The sequence below is a fragment of the Dendrobates tinctorius genome, unplaced genomic scaffold (assembly GCF_039654945.1).
Source record: "Dendrobates tinctorius isolate UK_male_01 unplaced genomic scaffold, ASM3965494v1 ptg000158l, whole genome shotgun sequence".
NCBI classification, from domain to species: domain Eukaryota; kingdom Metazoa; phylum Chordata; class Amphibia; order Anura; family Dendrobatidae; genus Dendrobates; species Dendrobates tinctorius.
Genome location: NW_027361825.1, coordinates 41,052,128 through 41,060,816, shown reverse-complemented (window position 1 = coordinate 41,060,816; position 8,689 = coordinate 41,052,128).

The window sequence follows — 8,689 nt, the reverse complement described above, 5'->3', positions numbered from 1 at the left end:
TATTGTCCCTCCCGCTGCCGATCACTACGCTAATACAACAAGAAGTGGAGAGGGTGGAGAAGATCTGTTACGTGTGCCTCCTATGCTCAGGGCCATGAATTGAGTTCAGGCAGCGCTCCCTCTGAGAAAGTTATGCATTGTCAATCAGAATCAGGTGAAGTGTTCAGAATGCAAATTGAGCGGGCAAAATGTGCACCAAAGCACTTTCATTTGCATACGAAATAAAACACAACTAAAATACTGAAATGAATGATTTTTATAGGTCTCCTAAATAAATGTATAAGTAGTTTCATTTGCCATAAATTTGTGTTTTCCCTTTAAGTTGGATGGATTGATATGTGTAAGGTGCTTTTATAGCTTTGACTTTTCAATTTTCTTAATCCTTATCATTTGTGAATCTCAATGTGAATCAATCAATATACAGTATTTATTTAACTTAGTAAACTGAAAAAGTGATTTAGTAATTACGGGTTACATGTTGCATCTATTTCTAAAATAACTTGCCTATACAGAGTTGTAAATCACCAAAGTGCTGTCATCATACACAATTACCGTACTTTATCACAGTCTTAAAAAGCAACTCGTAATTACATGGACTCAAGAGGATCAATCACCATTTTATAAAAGGTTATTTCCACAAGATGACCTTACTGCTTTCTAGGGACAGTAACCACATATAAACACGGTAAGGTGCGCAGATTATTTTGGTTTTCATATTGGAACAAAACAAAAGACAAAGTATAAAGATAAAAGACATGGTGTAATAACTATTGAGACAATCCCCAAATTGTGTAGATAAAAGTATAATGCTATGTGCACACGGTGCGGATTCTCCTGCGGATTTTTCCACGCGGATTTTACTAAATCCGCAGGTCAAATGATCTGCATTTTTCCTGCGGATTTAGTGCATTGTTTGTGCGGTTTTCTACCAGCGTTTTTTTTTTTTACATAGCCAATAATGGTACTGTACATCACCTGCAGTTCTGCTGTGGATCCGCAGAGCCAAATCCGCTGCGGATCCGCAGCAGAATCCGCACCGTGTGCACAGGGCCTAAAAAGTACTTAATATATCATTGACTACTTATATGGTGAGTTTATAGTTCTCGATTACATAAAAAACTAGACCTCCCTCAATAAAATACCAAAATTATAGGCCAATTAACGTTTTTTTTCCTTAAAATTTTCTTAAAGGGTCTGGCGTAGGTGAGACTAGGTTTCTTAAACCACCCTTTTAAGTCAGTAGCTTAGCTATCGGGGGGACAAAGGGCCCTTCACGCTGAGGGGTCCACCCAGAGATACACTACTTTTAACTGTATCAGCGTGCGCGGCATTTCCCCCTTAATATTGTTCCTTGGCGTTTGATGTCTCAGCACAAAGACGTCACTACATGGTGTCCTCTACGCTGAGATCTGCAACGCTTCATAAGACAAGCTGTGGAGACCAGAGCAGCATTGAACGAGGAGGAGAGATGCCTATTGTATTTTTTTTTTTTTTAGAACACTGGTGGCCATAAAACTGTATAACTGTATGAGAACTATGGGGTGCATTATACTGTGTGGACGATGGCGTGCATTATACTGTGTGGACTATGGGATGGACTATGGGGTTCATTATAGTGTGTGGACTATGGGGTGCATTATACTGTGTGGACTATGGGGTGCATTATAGTGTGTGGACTATGGGATGCATTACAGTGTGTGGACTATGGCGTGCATTATTGTGTGTCAACTATGGGGTGCATTATACTGTGTGGACTATGGGGTGCATTACAGTGTGTGGACCATAGGGTGTATTATACTGTATGGAGGCCTATCTGGGGGCTATAATAATATTTGGAGGGCTATGTGGGCACATTTAAACTATATATAAGCAATTATACAGTGTGGAGGTTTGTGTGGGGCCATTATATAGTGTGGAGAGGTGTGGGGCCATTATGCTGTATATAGGCCCACTATACTGCATGCAGAGCTGTGTGGTAATCGCAGTTGAGGGATCATGCTGTGTTGGGGGTCACCACATTTTTTCAGGGAAGCTGAGGGATTGGGTACAGTAGGGTCATCATACTGTGCAGGAAATCACTGTATCGGGTATCTGTTTGTGGGGTACTTTTGTTGACATCATACTTTACAAGAGCAAAATTTTCATACATAGGTAGGGCCAGCATTAGGGGCAGACAGACTAGGCATCTGCCTAGGGCCCCCACTACCCCAAGGGCCCCAGCTAGCAATGTGTCGCTAATAGCAAACCACACGGCTGCTATGGGGCCCATGAGTCAGGGGGGCCTGATGCCAGTGCCCACTTCCACATCTCGCATTCAGCTGTGTCAACATCATTGATGCTGATACAGTTGAAAGCAATGATGGAGGAGAGAATGTCATGTGACGCTCCCTCTTCCATCATTCCCTCTCTGCCTCTGACGCAACGGGTGCAATGACATCACTCATGTCCACTGCCCAGCACACACTGTGCAGGGCAATGGAGATGCTGAGATGAGGAGACACGCTGCAGTGAGAAACGAGGAGATGTATGTATTGTACTTATTTTTGTAAATCAGTGAGTATGTGGTGGCCATAATACTGTAGGACTATAGGGTCTGCATTATACTTCTATGCGGCGCTGCATTATACTCCTATGGGGGTGTTGCATTATACTTCTCTGGGGGGCTGCATTATACCCTATGGAGAGGCCGCATTATACTCCTATAGGAGGGCTGCATTATACTCCTATAGGAGGGCTCAATTATGCACAGTAGGTTTGTTCAGCTCACCCTTTGTATTCCAATTAGAGATGAGCGACTTTGCCTTTTTTAGGGTCGAGTCGGGTTTCATGAAACCCGACTTTCTCAAAAGTCAGGTCGAACGAAATCGGCCGACTACCATGAAAAGTCGAAGGTCCGACTGAAACACGAAACCCAATGCAAGTCAATGGGGAAACAAAGTCAGCAGGGAGTGGAGGACAGTAAACACACCTACATGCCGGACCGCTTTTTTAAAGTGCGCGAAAACTCTCTTTCTCTCTCCTCCCCGGACGCTGCACATGTCAACTCATTGCCCACAGTGTGCGTCCTTGCTCAGTGGCTGAAAAAAGTCACGTGCAAGCATTCTGGGAAATCCGACTTTGGCGCTCAGGTTGGCGACCGCATGTCCGACCTCACGCTACGGTCAGGTTTCAATGTAACTTCTCAGCATGCACCACGTCTCTGTCAGATGGTGAAGGGAATAGCTCTTGGAAAGAAAGATCCAGCTCAGAAGAGTAAAATCCAAACATTTTACTTGATTCCATAAAACATAAACAGGCTTGTAACACACCCGACCGGTATGCCCGGAGGAAATGTTGCTGATGGGAGACTGGACGCGTTTCAAACAGCTAGTGTTCTTAGACTCAGAAAAGCCTGTTTATGTTTTATGGAATCAAATAAAATTTTTGGATTTTACTCTTCTGAGCTGGATCTTTCTTTCCAAGGGCTCAATTATACCCTATGGAGGGGCTTCACTATACTCCGATGGGTGGGCTGCCTTATACTATATGGCGGGCTGCATTATACTCCCATGGGAGGGCTGCATCATACTATATGATGGGCTGCATTATACTCATATGGGAGGGCTGCATTATACTATATGGGGGGCTGCATTATACTCCTATACGAGGCTGAATTATACTATATGCGAGGTGGCTACCCTGGAGACAAATTAATTGTAATTTATGTCAGAAAATTGACATAAAATACACAATAAATGTTTTCCAGCACGATTTGAGTAATATTGCTGTTGGAGGTGCGCAGCAGTTGTAAGATATGCCTCTTAATGAATTTGACACATCTTACGTTGGGCATTTTACGCCATTGCTCTCTCCATTGTCTATAGACTGGTATTGTGCATGATTGACCAATGCAATCAGACAGGGAACACAAGCATCCCCTATTTTCCTAAACAGTGGTGGTCCCAGTGGTGGAACGGCCATCAATCATACATGTTGCTGATAAATGTTGGAAGTGGGTCAATCACTTCACTTTTACTTGTGAAAGACTTTCACAATGCAACTAGTACAACTAGTCCAGGAGGGATGCCACAGGTGGATTTTCCCTCCCTGTACTCACTCCCCAAGACTGACAGGTCTCTTTCTATGTTTGTGTATCTAGTAGAGATGTGGCAGGGTACCTTCCTATTTTTATAATTTTTAAAATCTCATTTTAAAAGATGTCAGGTTTTGTTCACTATTATAGCATATGACAGAGATTAGCATTAACTATGCCAAGGTTTGCCACCAGGAATTTTAGGGTCCCATACTTGCAAAATTTCCGGGCCCCCTTGAAACTCCGCCTAGGTACCACGTCGCGAATCTTCCACATTCCCATCGCCCACCCAGTGGCTAATGAGCATGGGTGACCTTCCAACCTTCCCCGGATTGATGATATCGGGGGACAAAAGGATCTGGGATGTTCAATTTCAGGCTGCCGATCCTGTAGCTCTCTAACAAATAAGAGCAAAGGCTTTCTTATAGAAAACACAGGACTTGCTGGAAGAACCATTGCTTGGCTGACAGCCATCTAAAGTGTATGAGCTGCTTTACGCATCCTTTGAGTTACATATATATCTGAGATAGCTTCATACAAGCAAAGAGAAATTTCCAAAACCTCACTCCTCTTATCAGACATGGAGCCTACATCTAAATACCATTTGTCCTTAAAGAAACTCTGTCAGCGGGACTTTGGAAAGTAAAGTTTATACATAGCCCAATTTGCGCTGGGATACTGATTAAAATGATTCCTACAGTGAAGAAATCGGTTTTGTGTTTTTTGTGTATTCGTTGTGTGAAGTTTTCATTTAATGATATCTTCAGAGCATATACTGTGTGCAGAGGACCATAGCAGGAGCGCGTTGAAGAGTAGACAGACTCCCACAGAATAAATGCAAGGTTCTCATGTGGTTTCGTTTGGAGGAGACTGATGGACAGGTCTGGTCACATGCTTTGCCATCTGTGATGAAAGCTGCACCAACTAGAGCAGGAGGAGAAGTAAGAAAAATAAATTGGCCACAAAGGTGGACAACCCCTTTAATGTCCAGAAATGTACTATGGGATTCATGCCAGGCTAATAACTAGCTTATGGATGTTTCTGGGTTCTTATTTTGCCTGCCAAACTTTCGTCTACCTGCCAATTGGGCTAGTGAGCAAAAACATCCACCATTCTCATAGAACAGTGGTTCTCAACCTTTCTAATGCCGTGACCCAGCAATACAGTTCCTCATGTTGCGGTGACCCCAAACCAAAAAATAATTTTGGTGGCTACGTTAAAATGTAATTTTTACATTATTAACCTTTTTTACACCAGCAGGCTGTCTTGCAGGCTCTGTTGGCTCTCCGTCTCTTGCCTCTCCGTCTCCTAGGCTTCTGTCCTCCGGCACTTGCTGCGTCCGCTCAACTGATGACATCAGCAAGCGCCGGACACACGTAATGCGCTGCAATGGACTGTGGAGCGTTCCCCCCTGCCCCTTAGGTCCTGGACGGATGATGCAATCATGTCTGCGCATGCGCGCAGGCATTCAGTTTGGAACGCGCATCCATAACGGCATGCGTTCTAGCTGAATAGCGCTGCTGCAGACGGTAGCACGACTTCTCAGCAGCTAAAGCTATTGGAAATATGTATTTTCCGATGGCTTTAGGCGACCCCTGTGTTTTGGTCATTCGACCCCTGCTGGGGTCGTGACCCACAGGTTGAGAACCGCTGTCATAGAAGATGTGGAACTGGATATAAACAGTGGGACAACTAGATTTTAAAGAAGTCCTCCAACATCCTCCCATCAAAGTTTTCATGCTCTTAATATATTGCAGTCATGTTATTATACAGCACTGTGTACTTACAATTGCTCATTTTCCCTTTCGACTGGAACAGGAACACCGGAGGCAGGACTGGAGTAGGATGGAAGGACTGGAGCAGGATGGAACAGGAACACCGGAGGCAGGACTGAAGTAGGACGGCAGGACTGGAGCAGGATGGAACAGGAACACCGGAGGCAGGACTGGAGTAGGACGGCAGGACTGGAGCAGGATGGAACAGGAACACCAGAGGCAGGACTGGAGTAGGACGGCAGGACTGGAGCAGGATGGAACAGGAACACCGGAGGCAGGACTGGAGTAGGATGGAAGGACTGGAGCAGGATGGAACAGGAACACCGGAGGCAGGACTGGAGTAGGACGGCAGGACTGGAGCAGGATGGAACAGGAACACCGGAGGCAGGACTGGAGCAGGATGGAACAGGAACACCGGAGGCCGGACTGGAGTAGGACGGCAGGACTGGAGCAGGAACACCGGAGGCAGGACTCGAGTAGGGCGGGGAAAACGGATAGCAGGACTGCGAGGCTGCTGCAGGGAGCACACGAGAAAGGGACTGTGAGACTGCAGAGAGCACACGAAGAAGCGGGGCCCAGTGTGCTAGGAAACACAATGATCAGGCGCCTCCCTCAGGGGGAAGCGGCCTGATATGCCCGTCTGGTCTGCCATTGGTCAGGGGGTGCTTCCGGGTCAGGGCATACCCGGAGCACAAGAAGCAGAAGGGAGACGCGGCCGCGGCCTATGCGCATTGCATGCAAAGACGCCGTCGGCCGCGCGCCTGTCAGAGGTGACCGCCGTGGCTGTCAGGCAGCGAGGGGCTGCGGCGTGGGAGCGATGGCCGGGTGAGTATGCAGAGACGGCGTGGGAGCGGAGGCCGGGTGAGTATGTCGGAACGACGTGACAGTACCCCCTCCCCTAAGCCTCCCTCCCCAGAGATTAGCAAGAAATCTCTTGAGGATACGGGGGAGCATTGATATTCTCCCGAGGTTCCCAGGATCTCTCCTCAGGACCAAAGCCCTTCCAGTCAACAAGACAAAATGTCCTACCTCTAACCTTCTTCATGGCGATAATGTCCTCCACTTCAAAGACATCATCGGCAAGTGATTCAGCACCACAGGTTTCAGGAGAGACACATGGAAGGTGTTCGGGACCCGGAGCGAAGCAGGCTACCTCAATTTGCAGGCGACTTCATTGATACGTCCAAGAATTTAATACGGACCGATGTAGCGTGGCCCCAACTTGTAGGAGGGGTTTCAACCGGATGAATTTGGACGAGAGCCAGACCTTGTCCCCGAGATGATAGGGTGGAGGATCCAATCTCTTCTTGTCGGCATAATTCTTTATCCGATCAGCGGACTTCTTGAGTGACGTGTTGGTCTCGGCCCAAATCTTGGAAAATTCTGAGGACAAAGCGTTGGCTGTGGGTACCTCGGAGGCAGGGGTTATTGGAAGGGGAACACCAGGATGTCTGCCGAACACAATGAAAAACGGAGACTTGGCCGAGGACTCGCCAGCATGGTTGTTGTAAGCGAACTCTGCCCAGGGAAGTAAGTCAACCCAATCATTCTGGTGGGCGTTGGAGAAATGACGTAGGCACCCAGTCAACGTCTGGTTGCTACGCTCCACCTGCCCGTTGGACTGTGGATGGTAGGTCGAGGAGAAGTCAAGGGAAATGTTCATGAGCTTACAAAGTGATCACCAGAACTTGGAGGTGAACTGAACCCCTCGGTCCGACACAATGCGTTGAGGTAGTCCATGGAGTCTGAAGATTTGGTGGATGAAGACTTTGGCCAGCTCCGGAGCCGAGGGGAGACCGGGCAGAGGGACGAAGAGGGCCATCTTGGAAAAATGATCCACCACCACCAAGATGACTGTGCAGCCAGAAGAACAGGGTAGGTCAGTGATGAAATCCATGGCGATGTTTTCCCAAGGGACCGCAGGAACGGGCAACGGCAGCAACAAGCCGGACGGAGGTCTTCGTGGCACTTTGTTTTTTGCACAGGATGGACAAGAAGTCACAAAATTGAGTACATCTTGGCGAAGCGTGGGCCACCAGTAGTGATGCGCGATAAGATCCAGGGTCTTCTTAGTCCCGGCATGGCGGGCCAGTTTGGAGGAGTGCCCCCATAGAAGGACTTTTCGCTTGAGGCTCTCAGGCACAAGCATTTTGCCAGGAGGAGGAGCAAGCCAGTTCACTGGAGCCACCGTGATGATCCTAGTGGGGTCAATGATATGCGAGGGTTCCTCCGTGGTTTCGTGTGGCTGGAAGACCCTGGACAGAGCGTCGGCTTTGGTATTCTTGTTGCCGGGATGGAAACGGAGCTCGAAGTCAAATCGGGCAAAAAATAAGGACCATCTGGCCTGACGAGGGTTGAGTCTCTGGGCAGACTGGAGATAGGCCAGATTCTTGTGATCCGAGAAGATGACAAAGGGATGGACAGCTCCCTCCAGGAGGTGACGCCACTTCTCCAAGGCCAAATTGATGGCCAGAAGCTCCCGGTTGCCGATCGAGAAGTTACACTCGGATGGAGAAAAGGCCTTCGAGAAGAAGCCACAAGGGTGCAGACGACCGGAGGCGGATCTCTGGGACAATACTGCCCCAACACCTGTCGAGGAAGCGTCCACCTCTAGTACAAAAGGTCGGTTGCTCTCCGGGCGAAGCAGGACCGGAGCCGTGGAGAAAGCCCGTTTTAGGGTCAGAAAGGCCTCTTCAGCCTCCGGGGGCCAATCCTTGGGAGTAGTCCCTTTACGGGTGAGAGCAGATATAGGTTGTGTGATTGCGGAAAAGTGAGAGATGAATTGCCGGTAATAATTGGCGAATCCGAGAAATCGTTGTATCGCCCTCACTCCGACGGGGCG